This window comes from Gossypium arboreum, chromosome 13 (assembly GCF_025698485.1).
Source record: "Gossypium arboreum isolate Shixiya-1 chromosome 13, ASM2569848v2, whole genome shotgun sequence".
NCBI classification, from domain to species: domain Eukaryota; kingdom Viridiplantae; phylum Streptophyta; class Magnoliopsida; order Malvales; family Malvaceae; genus Gossypium; species Gossypium arboreum.
In genome coordinates, this window is record NC_069082.1 from 91492523 (window position 1) to 91512624 (window position 20102).

A 20102-nucleotide genomic window follows, 5' to 3' on the forward strand; every position below is an offset into this window, starting at 1 on the left:
TAGACTTCATGAGATTGCATAGACCTCTAGTAGATAAGATTCAGAAACAAGTAACTAAAGAGCTTCGAGCTAGTAAAGATGATGACCATGAGAGGGCAGAGTTCTGGCTCGAGAATACCATTAGGGTGTTTGATGAGTTATCATGCACCCCTGAGGAATGTATGAAGTGTGTTGTGTCCCTCCTGAGAGACTCATCTTATTAGTGGTGGAACACCCTTATGTCGGTGGTACCAAGGGATAGAGTTAACTGGGAATTCTTCTCCGTAAGAAGTAAATTAGCCAAAGATTTATTAGTCAGAAAAGAAAGGAATTCCTCAAGTTAAAATAGGGTTAAATGATGGTAACGAAATATGAGCGTGAATTTTTGTGATTGAACAAATACGCTTGAGAATGTGTATTGACTGAAGCCACCATATGCAAAAGATTTGAAGATGGATTAAACGAAGACATTCGATTGTTGGTGGGTGTCCTTGAACTGAGAGAATTTATTGTTTTCGTAGAGAGAGCTTGTAAAGCAGAGGAATTGGCTAAAGAGAAGAGAAAAGCTGAGTTAGAGTCTCGAGATTTGAAGAAGAGACAGATAGGTAAATCATTTTAGTCTTCAACTAAGAAACCGAGAGACTTTAATACTCAATCGAGTGTTTCAGCTAGGTTTTCGATCAGGAACCATGGGAAACAATATTCGAGTCATTAGGCTCAGACTACTTCAATAGCGAGTGTGGGTAACGCTCGACCTAATAGACTTGGATGTCAACATTGTGGCAAACGTCACCCCGGTGAATGCTAGATGAATAGCCGGGGTAACACCCCATACCCGTATCCTACACCGTGATGGAATACGAGGCGTTACCTTACTTAAACTTGTGCTTACAACCATTTTCGAGTCTCCAAGACTTGGACAAATTTAAAACCCTCTCAAACATATCAACATATCATAATATGGGCATTCGAGGCCCAAAACACACATCGTAAATCACTCGAAACCAACTCGGGTACTTTTTCCAACTATAGAAAAATGTCACTTGACATAGGGGCACATACCCATGTGAAAGGGGCACACGCCCGTGTGAAAGGGGCACACGCCCGTGTGAAAGGGCACACGCCCGTGTGAAAGGGCACACGCCCGTGTGGCCAATTCAACATGGTCGTATTGATGGCCCGTGTGGCTTACACTGCTTAAGCAATATAGGGACACACCTGTGTCCTCCACTCGTGTGGAATTTATTTTAAATGCACACCTACAGGGGTTTTCACATGGCCTGACACACGCCCGTGTTCCTGGCCCGTGTCCTTCACACGGCCACAACACGCCCGTGTACTAGCCAGTGTACAAAAACATGGACATTCTGTTTCTGACGTCAGCAACCCCAAAATGTCACACGGCCAAGGCACACGCTCGTATGCTAGGCCGTGCCCTTCACATGGCTGAGACACATGGTCGTGTCTCTGCCCGTGTGTTTATTATCATGCATACTGACTTAAAATTTTTACATGCAGGGGACACACGGCCAGACCACACACCCATGGGGTAGATCGTGTGTCACACACGGCCTAGACACATGATCCTGTGACTACCCTTGTGGATAATATAAGGCTATTTACCAAGCCCCAGTGCCACCCTTACATTTGTAGTTCTATACAAATACCAACCAATACCAAAATAAGCACAATACCTATAACCAAATCAGCCACAATAGACATTCATTCAACCATGATAATGCATCTTTTATAAATTCAAAATGAATGTTAGCCATCATTCAAGGATTAATACAAATTGAAGGGTTTCCAACCCAAGCCAATATATGGCCAAACCATAATGACACAAAATAATAAAGTCTAAGTCCTATACATGCCATATTCAAAAATATAAATCCAACTATACCGAATGCTTCGGTTGATAGTGTGATCGATATCTTTAACTTCCGGTGATACTTGAGCTAGTTGGACAGCATTGTAAGGAAATGGGAAGGGAAGGGAGTAAGCATAACAGCTTAGTAAGTTGCATAAAAGTAAGTATACAACAACAATTTATCAATAATCAACATGCTTATAACACCAAGGTAGGCATAAGCGTAACTTAATCATTACCATCAATACAAGTCACATATTATATATTGAGCTCATATCTCATACGTACCAATTAGGTACCTGTACCACTAACAACACTACTATACTTTCCTCGTTAGCTTAAGAACATAACTTTTACCGTTGAACCATTCAGAATACTACCGGATATTACATAAGCCTCAAGCATAAGGTAAAGTGCCAATGCCATGTCCTAGACACAGTCTTATACTGGCTCATATCTCAAGTCGATGCTGTGTCCCAAACATGGTCTTACACTGACTATCATCTCGTAGCCGATGCATGTCCCAGACATGTCTTACATTGGCTTACGTCTCGAGGTCTTTGCATGTCCCAGACATGTCTTACACTAGCCCTCATCTCAATACCGATGCCATGTCCCAGACATGGTCTTACATTGGCTCTCATAATGTGGCCGATGCATGTCCCAGACATGTCTTACACTAGCCCTTGTCTCAATGCCGATGCCATGTCCCAGACATGGTCTTACATTGGCTCTCATAATGTGGCCGATGCATGTCCCAGACATGTCTTACACTAGCTCACACACGAATGACTCAAATGTCATGGCATGAATATCCGATTTACTTCTTGAGGTTCTAACAGAAATTCTACTATCTCATTTATCATTATACATTCTCAATTTCACAATCAAGCAATTTATGCTGTAATAATTCAAGCACATATAATTAACAATGTAGCTGTATTATTTATATACAACTTACCTCGGATTACAAAATGTGGCGACTAGCCGATTTAGTCAGTATGCTTGGCTTTCCCTCGGTCTAGGTTCTACTCAGTATTTCTTGATCTATAATAAAAAATGCACTTATTAAGTCACTTTATCAACCTAAGCACTAAAAAATTCACAATTGGGATAAATGACCCTTTTGCCCCTAGACTTTTACAAAATGACTATTTTACCCCTCGGCCCGAAAATCAATTTTTATCGAATTTATTTATTTCTAAAGACTAGCCGAACCTCTTTGACTCTTATAGCAACTCCAAATTCTCACTACTTTACACATTTTTCATCTATTTTACAACTTATGCAAAATGGTCCCTTTAGGTGTTTTCATACTAACACCTTTCACAAAAGTTGTTTATGTCACACCCAAGACTCATATTCTTCCATAAAATTTCAGAAAACACCCTAGATGTTCTCATGGAAAAACCCTAGACTTTCAACCATTTTGCAAAATAGACCTCTCATTTGAAACCTCATGCTTCAAGGGTCTCAAAAGTACAAAAATCATCAACAAAGGACATGGAAGTCACTTACTTGTGAGTGCTTCAAGTTGCTGAAAATTTTAAGCTTTCAAACCCCCTTTAATGGCTGATTTTTAGTAGAGAAAAAATATGAAAAAAGGATGATATCATCCTTCCTTTATTTATTTCTATTTTAGTCAAAAAAATAAGCTACCTAACTCACCAAATTTGAAAATTTTGTCTCCTCTTTGACTCTATGGCCAGCTATGCTTTCTTTTAAGGCTCTAATTTCCCTTTACAATCCCCCAATTTTGATTCTCTAATAAAATATCACCTTTAGCTATCAAATTAGGACTTTTGCACTTTATGCGTTTAGTCCTTTTTTTTGCAATTGGGCACACGAACGTCAAAATTAACTTACCAATTTTTTCATACACTAATATGAACATGCAATGATTCCAAAATAATGATAAAATATTTTAGTCAAATCCAGATTTGTGGTCCCGAGACCACTATTCTGACTAGTCCCAAAAATCGGGTTGTTACAGCCGGGCATGTTTCAAGTGTGGTTCACATGATCATTTTATCAAGGATTGTCCTGAAACGGTTGAAGAGGAAAAATTTTAGAGTGCAAGGTCGGGCAATACTACCTCTAGAGGGAGACCATAAAAGAATTCAAGAAGTGGGACGAGTAGTAAGAGTGCACCTAAGGAACTAGCTGTGAAGCTTGAGGGTAGAGCACCTGTGAGGACTTACGCCATTCACGCTTGCGAAGAGGCTTCATCCCCTGATGTGATTACGAGTACTTTTTCTCTCTATGATACTTATGTTGTTGCTTTGATTGATCCAGGATCTACCCATTCGTATGTATGTGTGAAATTGGTGTCTAGTATGAATATGCCCGTTGAGTCTATAGAATTCGTGGTAAAAGTGTCAAACCCCTTGGACAAGCATGTGATAGTTGACAAAGTATGTAAGAATTGCCCTTTAATGATTAGAGGTAATTGTTTTCCGGCTAATCTCATGCTTTTTCTGTTTGATGAATTTGATATAATATTTGGCATGGATTGGTTGACCATGCATGATATAGTAGTCAACTGTGGAAGGAAAATCATTGAATTGAAATGTGAAAGTGGTGATACTCTTCGGGTTGAATCTGATGAATCGGATAGCTTGTCTGTAGTGATTTCTTCTATGACTGCTCAGAGATGTCTAAAAAAGGGTTATGAAGCTTATCTTTCCTTTTTATTGAATACAAAGGAGTCTGAGTCGAGAGTTGAGTCAGTGCCGGTAGTATGCGAATATCCAGATGTATTCCCAGAAGAATTGACTGGATTACCTCCAATTAGGGAAGTTGAATTTGGTATTGATCTAGTTCCAGGTACGGTGCCTATTTCTATTGCTCCGTATAGGATGGCTCTGACGGAGTTAAAGGAGTTAAAATTCCAGTTACAAGAGTTAAAGGATAAAGGTTTCGTGAGACCCAGTCATTTTCCGTAGGATGCACCGGTGCTATTTGTGAAAAAGAAAGATGGTTCAATGAGATTGTGCATAGACTACCGACGGCTCAAAAAGGTAACCATAAAGAACAAGTACCCCTTACCCAGACTCGATGACTTGTTTGAACAATTGAAGGGAGGCACAGTATTTTCAAAGATAGACTTAGGGTTCGGTTACTACCAATTGAGAGTAAAGATTCAGACATACTGAAGACTGCCTTTCGAACGAGATATGGTCACTATGAATTTTTAGTTATGCCTTTTGGTTTAACGAATTCTCCTGCGTTTTTTATGGATCTAATGAACCGTATTTTTCGACCATACTTGGATAAATTTGTGGTTGTTTTTATTGATGATATACCGATTTATTCTCGTGATGAGGCTGAGCATGCCAAACATTTGAGAACAGTTTTGCAAACCTTGAGAGACAAGCAGTTGTATGCTAAGTTTAGTATGAGTGAGTTTTGGCTTCAATAAGTCGGATTCTTGGGGCATATTTTTTCAGGTGATGCCATTTAACTAGATCATAGTAAGGTTTCAGCTATTGTTGAATGGAAACTGCCAAGGAATGTGTCAGAGGTTAGAAGCTTCCTAGGCTTAGCCGGTTATTACAGACGGTTTGTTAAAGGATTTTCCATGATTGCTATTCCGATGGTGAGACTGTTACAGGAAGATTTAAGTTCGAATGGACGAAAAAGTACCAACAGAGTTTTGAGAAACTAAAGGCATTGTTGATTGAAGCATAATTTTAGTACAACCTGAACTGGGAAAAGAATTTGTAATTTATAGTGATGCATCCTTGAATGGATTGGGTTGTGTGCTTATGCAAGAAGGCAATGTGATAGCGTATGCCTCGAGGTAGCTGAAACCGCATGAGAAGAATTATTCAACACACGATTTGGAATTAGTTGCCATTGTGTTTGTATTGAAGATTTGGAGACATCATTTGTATAGTGAGAAATGTCGTATGTATACCGACCATAAAAGTCTAAAGTACTTGATGACTCAAAAAGATTTGAACTTACGACAACGGAGATGGTTAGAGCTGATAAAGGATTATGAGCTAGTGATCGATTATCACCAGGGAAAGGCGAACGTGGTCCCCGATGCCCTGAGTAGGAAATCCCTATTTGCACTGAGGGCTATGAACACTCGGTTGGCCTTGTCGGATGATAGTTCGATTCTAGCTGAGTTAAGAGCTAGAACGATGTCTCTTCAAGAGATTTATGAAGCTTAGCAAAGTAACGGTGATTTGCAAGCTAAAAGAGTCCAATGTGAATCAGGTATGGAATCAGATTTTTGGATTAGTTCTGATGGTTTCTTGATGTTTCGAGATAGGATTTGTATTCCTAAAAATACCGAGTTGATTTAGAAGATTTTGCTTGAGGCCCATGGTGGTCGTATTGGTGGCCGAGTATGAAAAGAGATATTTCTGAGTTGTTTTGAGATGCCTGATTTGTCAACGAGTGAAAGCTGAACACCAAGTACCTTTAAACTTAATTCAGCCTGTGATGGTTCCTGAGTGGAAATGAGACTGTATTACTATGGACTTCGTGACGGCTTTGCCTTTGACACCAAGAAAGAAAGATGTTGTATGGGTTGTTGTTGATCGATTAACAAAGTTGGCTCATTTTATACCAGTACGTATTAACTATTCACTTGACAAGCTAGCTGAGTTGTATATTTTTGAAATAGTAAGGTTGCACGGAGCACCTTTATCAATTATATCAGATAAAGACCCAAGGTTCACTTCGCGGTTTTGGAAGAAGTTGCAGGAGGCTTTAGGTACAAAATTGAATTTTAGTACCACTTTTCATCCACAGACTGACGGTCAATCTAAGCGAGTGATTCAAATTCTTGAAGATATGTTACGGTGTTGTGTCCTTGAGTTTCAAGGTAATTGGGAAAAGTATTTATTGTTGGTAGAGTTTGCCTACAACAATAGGTTTCAGTCGAGTTTGAAAATAGTGCCTTATGAGGCATTGTATGGACGTAAGTGTCGAATGCCTTTGTATTGGACAGAACTCAGAGAGAATCAGATTCATGGAGTTGATTTGGTTGAAGAAACCGAAGAAAAGGTAAAATTGATTTGAGATTGTTTGAAAGCTGCTTCGGATAGACAAAAATCCTACATAGATTTAAAAAGGAAGGAAATTGAGTATCAAGTCAGTGATAAAGTATTTCTGAAAGTATTTCCATGGAAAAAGGTTTTGAGGTTTGGTAGGAAAGGTAAATTAAGTCCACGCTTTATTAGACCGTGTGAAATCACCAAGAGAGTAGGCCGATTGTCTATCGGTTAGCCTTACCATTCGAATTGGAAAAGATTCATGATGTGTTCCATGTGTCTATGTTGCACCGATACCGATCTAATCCTTCGCATGTGATTTCACCGATAGAGGTTGAGATCCAACCGGATATGACTTATGGAGAAGAGCCGATTAAGATTTTGGCCTGGGAAGTCAAAAAATTGAGAAACAAAAGTATTGCCCTTGTAAAAAGTTTTATGGCAAAGACATGGGGTTGAAGAGGCTACATGGGAGACCGAGGAAAACATGAGAAACCAATACCCGAACCTTTTCACTGGTAAGATTTTTGGGGACGAAAATCCCTAAGGGGGAGAATTGTAACATCTCGAATTAGGGTCTAGTTGAAATAGTAGTTTCGAGACCACAAATCTGAAATAGAAATAATTGTTTCATGATTATTTTATGATCCATGACATGATTGCATGTTTGTGTGAAATTTTCATGAAGAAATTATATGCCTGAGGAGTAACACCTCCTACTTGTATCTATCATCAGAACAGGGTACGAGGCATTACCAGAGCTTATCGAATCATTATTAATTAGGGGAAAGAGTAAAAAAAAATAAACAAGTAATATTTAATAAATTCGTAAAACATGGTAATTAACTTACCGCTTCTCTATATTCAACATAATTATGCAAAGCATAATTATTCGAATTGGTCATGAGCCCTAATACCTATTCTTAGCACATTGTTAGTCATATAATTCATATAAATATCAAGAAACATGTATGGGCTCAACTTTCATTAAATTTCTCATATGCATATACTTTTACACATCATTTATTCACATAACTTGTAACAATCATATCTATGTATTTTAAATACGTTTTCATGACAATTTGTCTTGATTTCAGACTATCTCACATTGGAGCTTTACTCATCAAATCATTTGAAATACTATCATTATACAAATAATACACTTGAGTTGCACAATTCTATAATTATGAACGAACACATTTATAAAATATATTCCATGTTCATATATCATGTCTCCATATATCAAATATATAACCATCGTTTTCTTGTGTTTCAGATAAATACATATAACCATACATAAGCATGCCATTCACTATTTCTTCCTGTCTATCACAATTTCAAATGACAGATTCATGTGAATGAGTTCAATAAAAACCATGAAAATACTTACCACATTCTTTCACACATATTACACTTATAACATATATTTTTTTTTATATTTGGCTTGACATTTACTAAGCAATATCGGATATTCATTTATTAGGCAATATCAAATATTCAAATTATTCTTTAACATATATAACATTTAATTCAAACATGAATTTATAACATTTTTCATTTTAACTAAGTTTAACATTTACCAAATATAATCGAGCATGTGATCAATTTATGCATAAGTCACTCACATATTTTCCTCCTCCTCCTCTCCATTCCACATCCTTAATGTATATAACACACTTGTAAGTAACATTATCTATAATTTTTACTATTTACTTATATGAATATTCAAGCTGTCCATCTGCGTTATAGTGACTAAATTATTTTTATCTTGAGTTAAAAAATTCTGAATTAAGATCCGCTAATTTTTCCTAAAATTAGACTCACGTATAATCTTAACATAAAATTTTCAGAATTTTTGGTTTAACCAATAAGTACAATTTATTCTTTAAAGTCACCCCTTATTTTGCTATTTGACAGTTCCAACCCTTCTTCACTAAAAATTAACTATCTCCTCGTACAAGATTTGAATAATGTTTCTGTTTATTTTTCTTGAAAATAGACTCATTCGGGAATCTAAACATATAAATTTAAGAACCTAATTATTTTTATTCAATTTTTTATGATTTTCCAAAGTCAGAAAAGGGGAACCCAAAATCATTCTGACCTTGTGTCATAAAATTTATTATATCTCATGATTTACAATTCCATTTCTTACATCGTTTCTTATATAAGAAACTAGACTCAATAAGATTTAATTTCATATTTTATTCATCCTATAATTATATTTTTACAATTTTTGGTGATTTTTCAAAGTTAGACTACTGCTGCCGTCCAAAACAGTTTTAATGCAAAATGTTGATTTCCATTTTACCCCAAATTTCACAGTTCATACAATTCAGCCCTTACTCAATTAACCCCTCAATTGAGCTAATTTTTTTCAATTAATACTTTAGTATATCATTTTAAACTACTTCATAACCCCTAAAAATCAGAACTTTAGCACTAGACCTTAATTCCAAACTCTTTCATAATTAGGTCCTAAAATTAATTTCCATCAATTTTATTTGATAAAATCATCATACATCAAAATTAAAGCTTCAATTCTATATTTATTCATCATATGCTTCCAGCACTCATCCATAGCAACTTTAAAAATTAGCCATGGAATCAAAAACTAATGACATAGTAAGTTGGACCCAATTGTAAAAGTCCAAAATCTTAGAAATTTCAAGAAGAAAGCAAGAATTAAACTTACATGAATCTAGAGTATGAAAACCAGCTTGAAACCTCTTCCATGGCTGTTTTTCAGCTGATGAAAATGAAGAGAAATGAAGAGAATTCTATATATTCCATTCCAGTCCCCTTTTTATTTAGTAAATTTTGTTATTTTCCCATTTTGCCCTTATTCCCTCAATTTTCCTGATTTTTCTTTTCTTGTGCCACCCAAAGTATCTCCTTTAGGCTTATTTGCACTTTAGGTCCTTCCTCATTTGACAATTGAGCTATTTAATCCTTCTAACAACTTTTACACCTTTTTCAATTTAGTACTTTTTATTTAATTAATCACCCAAACGTCAAAATTTTCTAACGAAATTTTAATACTACCTTACTGACACTCCATAAATATTTATAAAAATATTTATGTCTCGGTTTATAACACCGTGATCTCAATACTTTTTTTTTGTTAATTTCTTGACCAAATAAATCTTTATAAAACACAATTTACTATTTCAAAAATCTTTTAAAAGCTACATTTGGCTCATAAATATTAAATAATATAATCTATGAGTTCATTTTTTGGATTTGGTGGTCTCGAACCACTATTTCTGACATCACTGAAATTTGGGCTATTACATAAGATGTCCAATTTGACTTTAAGGACTAAATTGAATAAGTTGTAAAACTTGTGTTCTAGAAGCTACAAGCATGAAATTTCATTGGATTATTCATTAGAGGTCCGTAGATAGCAATTTAACGAAGTTTTAAAATTTTGGACAAAAATGGGCATTAATAGGAAAAATTTAAAAGAAAGGCCATAAGGACATTTTTGTCTTTTGGTAAATAAAAGAATAAAAAGGGAAAAAGAAATAAAAATATTTCTATCTTCTTCTTTCTTGTGCCGAAATTCCAAGGGTCACCATAGCTAGGGTTTGTTCATCTTTTCATGCTTGATTATCAGGAAAAACGGAGTCCAGACCTAGACCAGGAAAAGAACAAGATTTTGGACTAAATCGAATTAATTGTCTATATTTTGTACCGAGGTAAGTTCATATGTAAATAATGCAATGCTGTATCAAGTTTTAATTTATTATTATTATATGTATGAATTTCTGTATTTAATTAATATAATAAGTGTATGAATGGTATTGTGGTCAATGTGAATGACATTGTAAACGAGTTCGACGAATATGTGACATCGAGAGAATCCCGTTAGAACCTTAGGAATAATGTAGGATACAATGTGACATGTCACTAGGAACTATGTGATTATGAGATCATGAGATTATGTGTATATGTGATTTTGTGAATCCGGGTGCTAGTCTTGTACGTTCTACCAGTGGCTGGGTAGACCGGCATGTGTTGCGGGTACCTGTCAGCTTGTGTGAGGAGCTCGAGTAGTTACATCCTAACTTTCAGCTTGTGTGAGCAGGACTGTGATTAGCTCGAGAGCGAGCAATGTGTGATAGTGATATGAGGTAGCATGTGGCTACGTTTGAAGCATTATGTGCAAATCTTCCGTGTATCCAATAGTATTTCGAGTGTTCAACAGGTAAACTTGTGAGTTAATCAACAAGTAAGTTAATGATGAGGAAATATGACAATGTGATTCGAGTTGGTACAGGTATGTACAAAAAATTCATATGTATGAGCTCAGTATGTGATGAATTTTCGGTAAGGTTGAAAATGTGTAAGTTATGTCTACAAATTTGAGTTATACCTATGAATTTATGATAACACATAAGTAAACTATGTTATGTCATTGGTATATATATATTTATGATCATGTTGCTATTTATTTACATGTGAACTTACGAAGCTTTATGCTTACTCCCCTCTCTTTTCCCATTTTCTTATAGTATCGCCAAGCTAGCTCGCGAATCGAAGGATGTCGGAGGCTCGATCACACTATCAACTTGACATTTGGGTATAGTTAGCCTCAACATTTGAGTATGGCATGTATAGGGACTTGGTCTTTTTATTATATGTCATATTGATCTTGTCAAATGTGTTAGCTTATGGAAATATTTGATTCATTTTGAATATGGCCATGTGATATGGTTCATATTGATTATTTGGGTTATAACCCTAATCAATTATGCATGCATACAATGTATTGTGCTTGATGTGATTGCTTGTGGATGAGACGTGTGGTGAATGGCACATGCTCTAAATGAATGAATCATGGCTAATAAGTATGACCAAAACTATGGTATAATTGAGTAATATAAAAGTAGGTTTAGCATGATGAATGAATATAAAATTGGTATGGAATGCCATCAAAGATGAATGAGTGAATGAGCATCTAAAAGTGACAAATGGCTTGGAAAATATCCTTAGAGTTGTCCATACGGGTAGACACAAGGGCGTGTGTCTAAACCTTGTGTGACACACGATTTTCCCCATGGGCGTGGGATCCGACCGTGTGTCCCCTACATCCTAATTAATGCAAATAGAATGTCCAGTAGTAAACACACGGGCAGAGACACGGGTGTGTATCTCCGCCGTGTGAAGGGCACGGCCTTAGGACTTGGGCGTGTGCCCAGGTTGTGTGAAGCCTGCACCTGATTTTAGAATTTAATTCACCACACAGTCTAAGCACACAAGCGTGTGATCCTATTTTAGTTGATGATGTCATAGTCAGAGAGTTACACAGGTAAAGGACACGAGCGTTTCCTAAGCCACACGGGTGTGTATGACCACACGGCCTACTCACACGGACGTGTGACTCCCCAAAATAAGAAAATTTCCTATATTTTCTCAAAGTTTTCTAAAGTTCTGGGTTTAGTCCTGAGTCGCTTCCGAAGTATGTTTTGGGCCTCGTAGGCCCTTGTAAAGGACAATTTGCATGTAGTTGAATTTTTTTTAAATTGGAACGAAATTTTATGGCCCAGCTTTGTGTGAATGTTTATGTTTTAGTCCGGTAATGCCTCGAACCCTGTCTTGGCATCAGATACGGGCAAGGGGTGTTACAGGCTGTCACACGGCCGTGTGCCACACATGGTCATACCACACAGGCGTGTGTCTTATTAAGTTCAGGTGCAAGATCCAGACGGTCTGAGACAAGGCCAGTGACATGACCATGTGTCTTAAATCAATATGTAACACGGTTTGGCACACGGTCTATGGCACGACCGTGTGACTCAACATCAAATGCACACATGGTTTGGCACACGGCCTGCGACATGGTCGTGTGACCCTATTTCAAATAGCCACATAGGTCGACATGTGGGCGAGGATATGACCATGTGTCCTTAATTCGAATGTCCACACGACCTAGACTATGTCACATGGTCGTGTGACCCTTGTTTCTCAAATTTTCTATTTTTTTTTAAATTTGGTCCCTCAGTGTTCTCAAGTTACTTTTAGGGCCTCTTAAACTCAGTTTAAGGCTTATAAGAGTATTATGCTATGATTAAATTAAGTTTTTTATTGTTAAATTTTAAATTACATATTAGTTTCTGTTTAGATGTTAAATGTTTTGATTTGTACAGTAATCATCTGTAACCCTAATCTGGCGACAGAGACAAGTTAGGAGTGTTACATTTTTTTGTAAATAAATTACCACTGCAGAATAAAGATGCTCAATCAATTGTGTCTTTTTATTTTTGGTCATTCCATAATTCCTATTTATAAAAAAATAGTACAAGAATTTGGCATCCTTATAACATTTTCCTTAATCATTTACATACATTAGTTATAAGCATAAACATTCAATTCCATTTCATTCACTTCAATCAATTTTGAGTTTATTAGGTCAATTACTCGATTGGCCCTAAGAGTTTTCGGCTCATTTTGCATGTTTTCGTATTTTGTATTTTATTTCATTATTTGCATACTATTAAGCAACCTACATCATAATTTGGTACCTCAGTGCATCATCGAAAAAACCCCAAAAAATATATTGGCACACATAGTGCATCATTAGACAAACCAAAGCATTTATATGGGCACACATAGTACATCATCGGATAAATTGAAACAATTATACTAGCATATACAGTGCATCATTGGATATACCGAAGTAATTATACTAGCTTACATAGTGCATCATTGGATATACCGAAGTAATTATACTAGCATAGATAGTTCATCATCGGATATACCGAAAAATTATATTGGCACACATTGTGCATCATCGGATAAACTAAAGTATAACATGTACATTTAGTAAGCAACCAATTTCCAATTTCATTATATGTGCAATTCACAATTTATCAATCTCAATTCATCATCATTTCACCATTCCAGTATCCTATATAACATATCTCAACCCAATTTCATATATTATATAAGCCATGCGACTTTCTATCCTATTCTATTTAGTTCTTTATCTCGACTTGTACAAGAATTATATACTTACCTCATAACTGAATCATGTAATTTAACATGAATAAGAAATAATTAAATTGAATCAGATCAACAAAATACAAATCGAGAACTCTGAGCTATTAGTCGAAACTTTGGATTTTCCTTTCCTTCTCGATGAATTCGGGTCTATGTTAGATGCAAATTGACATAATATATATATCATTATTAATTATCACCCAATTCACAGTCAATTATCAGTTTGTACAAAATTTTCAATTTATTCAATTTAATCCTTAAAATCGAGACTGGCATAAATTTCAATTTAAAACTCCAAATTGAAATCTGATTTCACTATTGTCCATTAGGGACCTCGTATTTCTTATTTCTACAGTAAGTTTTACAATTTATTTAGTTTAGCTCTTAATGTACGAAACTATTAATTAGCTTTACAATTTAGTCTTTTTTTTCACATCTAAGCTTAAAATCTATTAATTTAACTTCTAAAACTTCAAGAAATCATCAATGAAAACTTTCTAAAACTTTAAAAGTTTTACAAATTAGTACATGGGCTAGCTAAATTAAGCTCCGGGACCTCAAAACATATAATTTACAAGAAACGAACTTGAAATCACTTACCAATTGAAGGACCAAAGATTGAAAGCTTCAAACCCTACCTTTCCTTCTTTTTTGCTGTGAGAAAGATGAAGAAGACAAGAAATGGCTTTCATTTCTTTTAATTTTGCTTATATATTTTAATTAGTTATTAGTTAATTATAATTAACTTAATTAACCTAAGCTTAGTTAAACTTAAGCTTAATTAACAATTTTGGTGGGTTACAACTATTCCCCACCACCGCTTAACATGATTGGAAGGGTTCAGTTGCTTAATTGGTCTTTCAATTAATTAAAAATCCATAGCAATTAACTTTTACCACTTTTATAATTTAATCCTTGGAGCTTAATTAGCCATCCATTTAACAAAATTAAGAGACCAAATTTCAACTAACATTGTAAATATTATTATTTAATATCTATGGACTCAAACATCGCAAATGGTGTTCCGAAACTATCATTTTCGACACTATTAAAAAACAAGCTGTTACAAACAGCATAAGAAACCTCACCTTATTGGACATGTTTTCTTGCAAAGCCACCTGAAAATGCATCCAATTTAATGCATTTTCGCATTCTCTCTAAATTGGCCTATTTTGATAAATATCATAAAAATTGGCCTATTTTGTTATTTATGTTTTAGTCCGGTAATGCCTCGAACCCTGTCTTGGCATCAGATACGGGCAAGGGGTGTTACAGTCATCACACTGCTGCAGTGCCACACATGGTCATACCACACAGGCGTGTGTCTTATTAAGTTCAGGTGCAAGATCCAGACGGTCTGAGACAAGGCCAGTGACATGACCATGTGTCTTAAATCAATATGTAACACGGTTTGGCACACGGTCTATGGCACGACCGTGTGACTCAACATCAAATGCACACATGGTTTGGCACACGGCCTGCGACATGGTCGTGTGACCCTATTTCAAATAGCCACATAGGTCGACATGTGGGCGAGGATATGACCATGTGTCCTTAATTCGAATGTCCACACGACCTAGACTATGTCACATGGTCGTGTGACCCTTGTTTCTCAAATTTTCTATTTTTTTTAAATTTGGTCCTCGGTGTTCTCAAGTTACTTTTAGGGCCTCTTAAACTCAGTTTAAGGCTTATAAGAGTATTATGCTATGATTAAATTAAGTTTTTTATTGTTAAATTTTAAATTACATATTAGTTTCTGTTTAGATGTTAAATGTTTTGATTTGTACAGTAATCATCTGTAACCCTAATCTGGCGACAGAGACAAGTTAGGAGTGTTACATTTTTTTGTAAATAAATTACCACTGCAGAATAAAGATGCTCAATCAATTGTGTCTTTTTTATTTTTTGGTCATTCCATAATTCCTATTTATAAAAAAATAGTACAAGAATTTGGCATCCTTATAACATTTTCCTTAATCATTTACATACATTAGTTATAAGCATAAACATTCAATTCCATTTCATTCACTTCAATCAATTTTGAGTTTATTAGGTCAATTACTCGATTGGCCCTAAGAGTTTTCGGCTCATTTTGCATGTTTTCGTATTTTGTATTTTATTTCATTATTTGCATACTATTAAGCAACCTACATCATAATTTGGTACCTCAGTGCATCATCGAAAAAACCCCAAAAAATATATTGGCACACATAGTGCATCATTAGACAAACCAAAGCATTTATATGGGCACACATAGTACATCATCGGATAAATTGAAACAATTATACTAGCATATACAAAGGCATCATTGGATATACCAAGTAATTATACTAGCTTACATAGTGCATCATTGGATATACCAAGTAATTATACTAGCATAGATAGTTCATCATCGGATATACCGAAAAATTATATTGGCACACATTGTGCATCATCGGATAAACTAAAGTATAACATGTACATTTAGTAAGCAACCAATTTCCAATTTCATTATATGTGCAATTCACAATTTATCAATCTCAATTCATCATCATTTCACCATTCCAGTATCCTATATAACATATCTCAACCCAATTTCATATATTATATAAGCCATGCGACTTTCTATCCTATTCTATTTAGTTCTTTATCTCGACTTGTACAAGAATTATATACTTACCTCATAACTGAATCATGTAATTTAACATGAATAAGAAATAATTAAATTGAATCGATCAACAAAATACAAATCGAGAACTCGAGCTATTAGTCGAAACTTTGGATTTTCCTTTCCTTCTCGATGAATTCGGTCTATGTTAGATGCAAATTGACATAATATATATATCATTATTAATTATCACCCAATTCACAATCAATTATCGGTTTGTACAAAATTTTCAATTTATTCAATTTAATCCTTAAAATCGAGATCGGCATAAATTTCAATTTAAAACTCCAAATTGAAATCTGATTTCACTATTGTCCATTAGGGACCTCGTATTTCTTATTTCTACAGTAAGTTTTACAATTTATTTAGTTTAGCTCTTAATGTACGAAACTATTAATTAGCTTTACAATTTAGTCTTTTTTTTCACATCTAAGCTTAAAATCTATTAATTTAACTTCTAAAACTTCAAGAAATCATCAATGAAAACTTTCTAAAACTTTAAAAGTTTTACAAATTAGTACATGGGCTAGCTAAATTAAGCTCCTGGGACCTCAAAAACATATAATTTACAAGAAACGAACTTGAAATCACTTACCAATTGAAGGACCAAAGATTGAAAGCTTCAAACCCTACCTTTCCTTCTTTTTTGCTGTGAGAAAGATGAAGAAGACAAGAAATGGCTTTCATTTCTTTTAATTTTGCTTATATATTTTAATTAGTTATTAGTTAATTATAATTAACTTAATTAACCTAAGCTTAGTTAAACTTAAGCTTAATTAACAATTTTGGTGGGTTACAACTATTCCCCACCACCGTTTAACATGATTGGAAGGGTTCAGTTGCTTAATTGGTCTTTCAATTAATTAAAAATCCATAGCAATTAACTTTTACCACTTTTATAATTTAATCCTTGGAGCTTAATTAGCCATCCATTTAACAAAATTAAGAGACCAAATTTCAACTAACATTGTAAATATTATTATTTAATATCTATGGACTCAAACATCGCAAATGGTGTTCCGAAACTATCATTTTCGACACTATTAAAAAACAAGTCATTACAAACAAAGATAAGAAACCTCACCTTATTGGACATGTTTTCTTGCAAAGCCACCTGAAAATGCATCCAATTTAATGCATTTTCGCATTCTCTCTAAATTGGCCTATTTTGATAAATATCATAAAAATTGGCCTATTTTGTTATTTTTTTAAAACTAGCCTTTTTCACTAATTTAGCCTAATTAATTTGATTCCCAATGCTTGGAAATAGCAAAGTGAAAGAGAAAGTAAAGTTCCCTTTCATTAAGTAATAACAAATAATAATAAGAGAAACAAAGAAACTTCAAGAAAAAAAAAAAAAAGAGATATAAATGTTGGCGTGTTGCAGTTGCATGCTCACCTTATGGAGTTTGTGATAGGTGCCAACAACTTGAGGAAGGTGAGATGTAACACCCCAAACCCGACCCAGACGTTACGACTGAATCCGGCGTGTCACATTGAAGCGTTACTAGAAAAGTCATGTTTTATCTAAAGTCTTTCTTAGTGTTTAAAGAAAATCTTCGTTATAGATTAAAGTGAATGGAAGCTGTGCACCAGGTAGGATGCCAGAAAAGAGGAGGTGAGTCAATTAGACTGCTTAAGTACCTAGCTCTCCACGGATCCAATCCTAGACATGCCCACAACCATTGCCACACTTTAACTGAGTGGTTGTTCAGGGGTAAAACCAGTTCGTTTAAAACCATTTGAGTAAGGTTATTAATTTTGAAAACGTTTTCGTTACGGAAGCTTTGCTCTGTTATCACGATATTTTGAAATCAAGTAACCTTTTTAAAAAGCGCTCTAAAGCTATTCATTTTCAAACAATTAAAGCAATATCATGCCTAAGCTAGCAAAACATACTAAAACAATTAAAAATAATTAAAGCGGCCTTATTACAACTTAAACCCAAAATAATTAAAGTAAATAAGTGCTGATCAAAACACATGAAGAAAACCGAATTTGCAGAACATGTGGCCACTCTGAATCCTTCACGGCTCCAAGTCCACTATGGTTGGGGATTTCCTGCATGGATGAAATTAAGGGGTGAGTTTGGAAACTCAGTGTGTAAAATAACCCAACCATAGTCCAAATCAGGTTAAACTACAGAAATAGATTAAGTTGGGCCTTAGCCCTATACAGAATTCAGAATGAAGCCCATAGGCCCATAACAGATACAGAACAGATATATCATGTATGCAGAAAACCCAACCCATATCTATCTGTATACACCTCCGTACCAACCTTACACCATGTGGGGAGACTACTCGACCCACCCATCCGCTACACGCCACAGAATTTGCAAAGATGGTCGCGAGAATGTATATTGTGACAGAGTCACGGACATCGATATTATGGCAAAGCCACTAGAACAGATATTTGTGGCGTAGCCACCAAAAACAGATATTTGTGGCATAGCCACCAGAACACTTCCTCCATCAATATAACCCACATCCCATGCAACAGATATACATGTTATGGCATACAACAAACAGAATCAGAATATCATGCATTTCAGTCAAAACTAACCCTAGAGGTATAATGGTCATTTTGCACCTAGGGGTATAATAGTAATTTTCATTCTTAGGGGTATTTTAGTAAATTTACTATTTTAGGGTTTTCATGCATGTTACAGCCATTAACGTATTAACAGAAACACTTACCTAGCGTTTTTATCGAATTGGGCCGTTGGCCCATTAACCCGATTTCAGCCCATTAAGCCCAAATACCGAAGTGCACAAAATTGTGCACTCTGCAATCTGACCACTTGAGATTACCAGGATTAACAAACAAACTATCTCACAAGCGCTACTTTTCTCGAAGTTCGCAAGATGCCTTCTTGACATTTCGACTTTCGGCTTTTCGGCTTTTGTCGATCTAGTCTACAAGTGGGTGTCGTTTACACACCTGATCTGTAACGATACGTTGGCGAGATCCACACACGAGTTGCCTACAATCGATTTACTAAAATGTCAATCTACATATCAAAAACAAACTACGTACTAGTCCCTACCATATTTGGCCAACATAGCCTTAGACCCTAAAGTTCTTACCTTTATGCCGAAATATGGACCAGATCTAGATGTCCAACCGAGTTAGCCTTCAAGCCCTTAGCTGTACGCCCCCTTGTCCATGCTAGCGCATACAAAACCAAAAGAAAGAGGCAAAAATGCCCTTAGTCCCAATGTTAGCCACCCTTAAGGGGTTTTTTGCTTTTCCTTAAAACATAAGTAACTAGCGAAAGTTGTTCGAATGCTTACCAATCGTTGTTCTGCCCAAAAGAGTGTTCTTATCTATGGTATTAATCCCGATCTACCATAGTTAGAAGAAACAGGTTCAAGTAGCCAAAGATTCGACTTCCTACACCACAGGTATGAAGGTTTCGGCTTTTTAAAGAAAAAGGGAAAGGGTTCGGCTATAGCAAGATTCGGCCTCCTAGATGTGAGGGAAATACATGAAGAGAAGAAGAGAAGGAATATGAAAGATTTAGGTTCGGCCAAGGGGTAATCGGCCGCAGGTACTTGGTTTTGAGAGGAAACAGAGATAAAGAAGA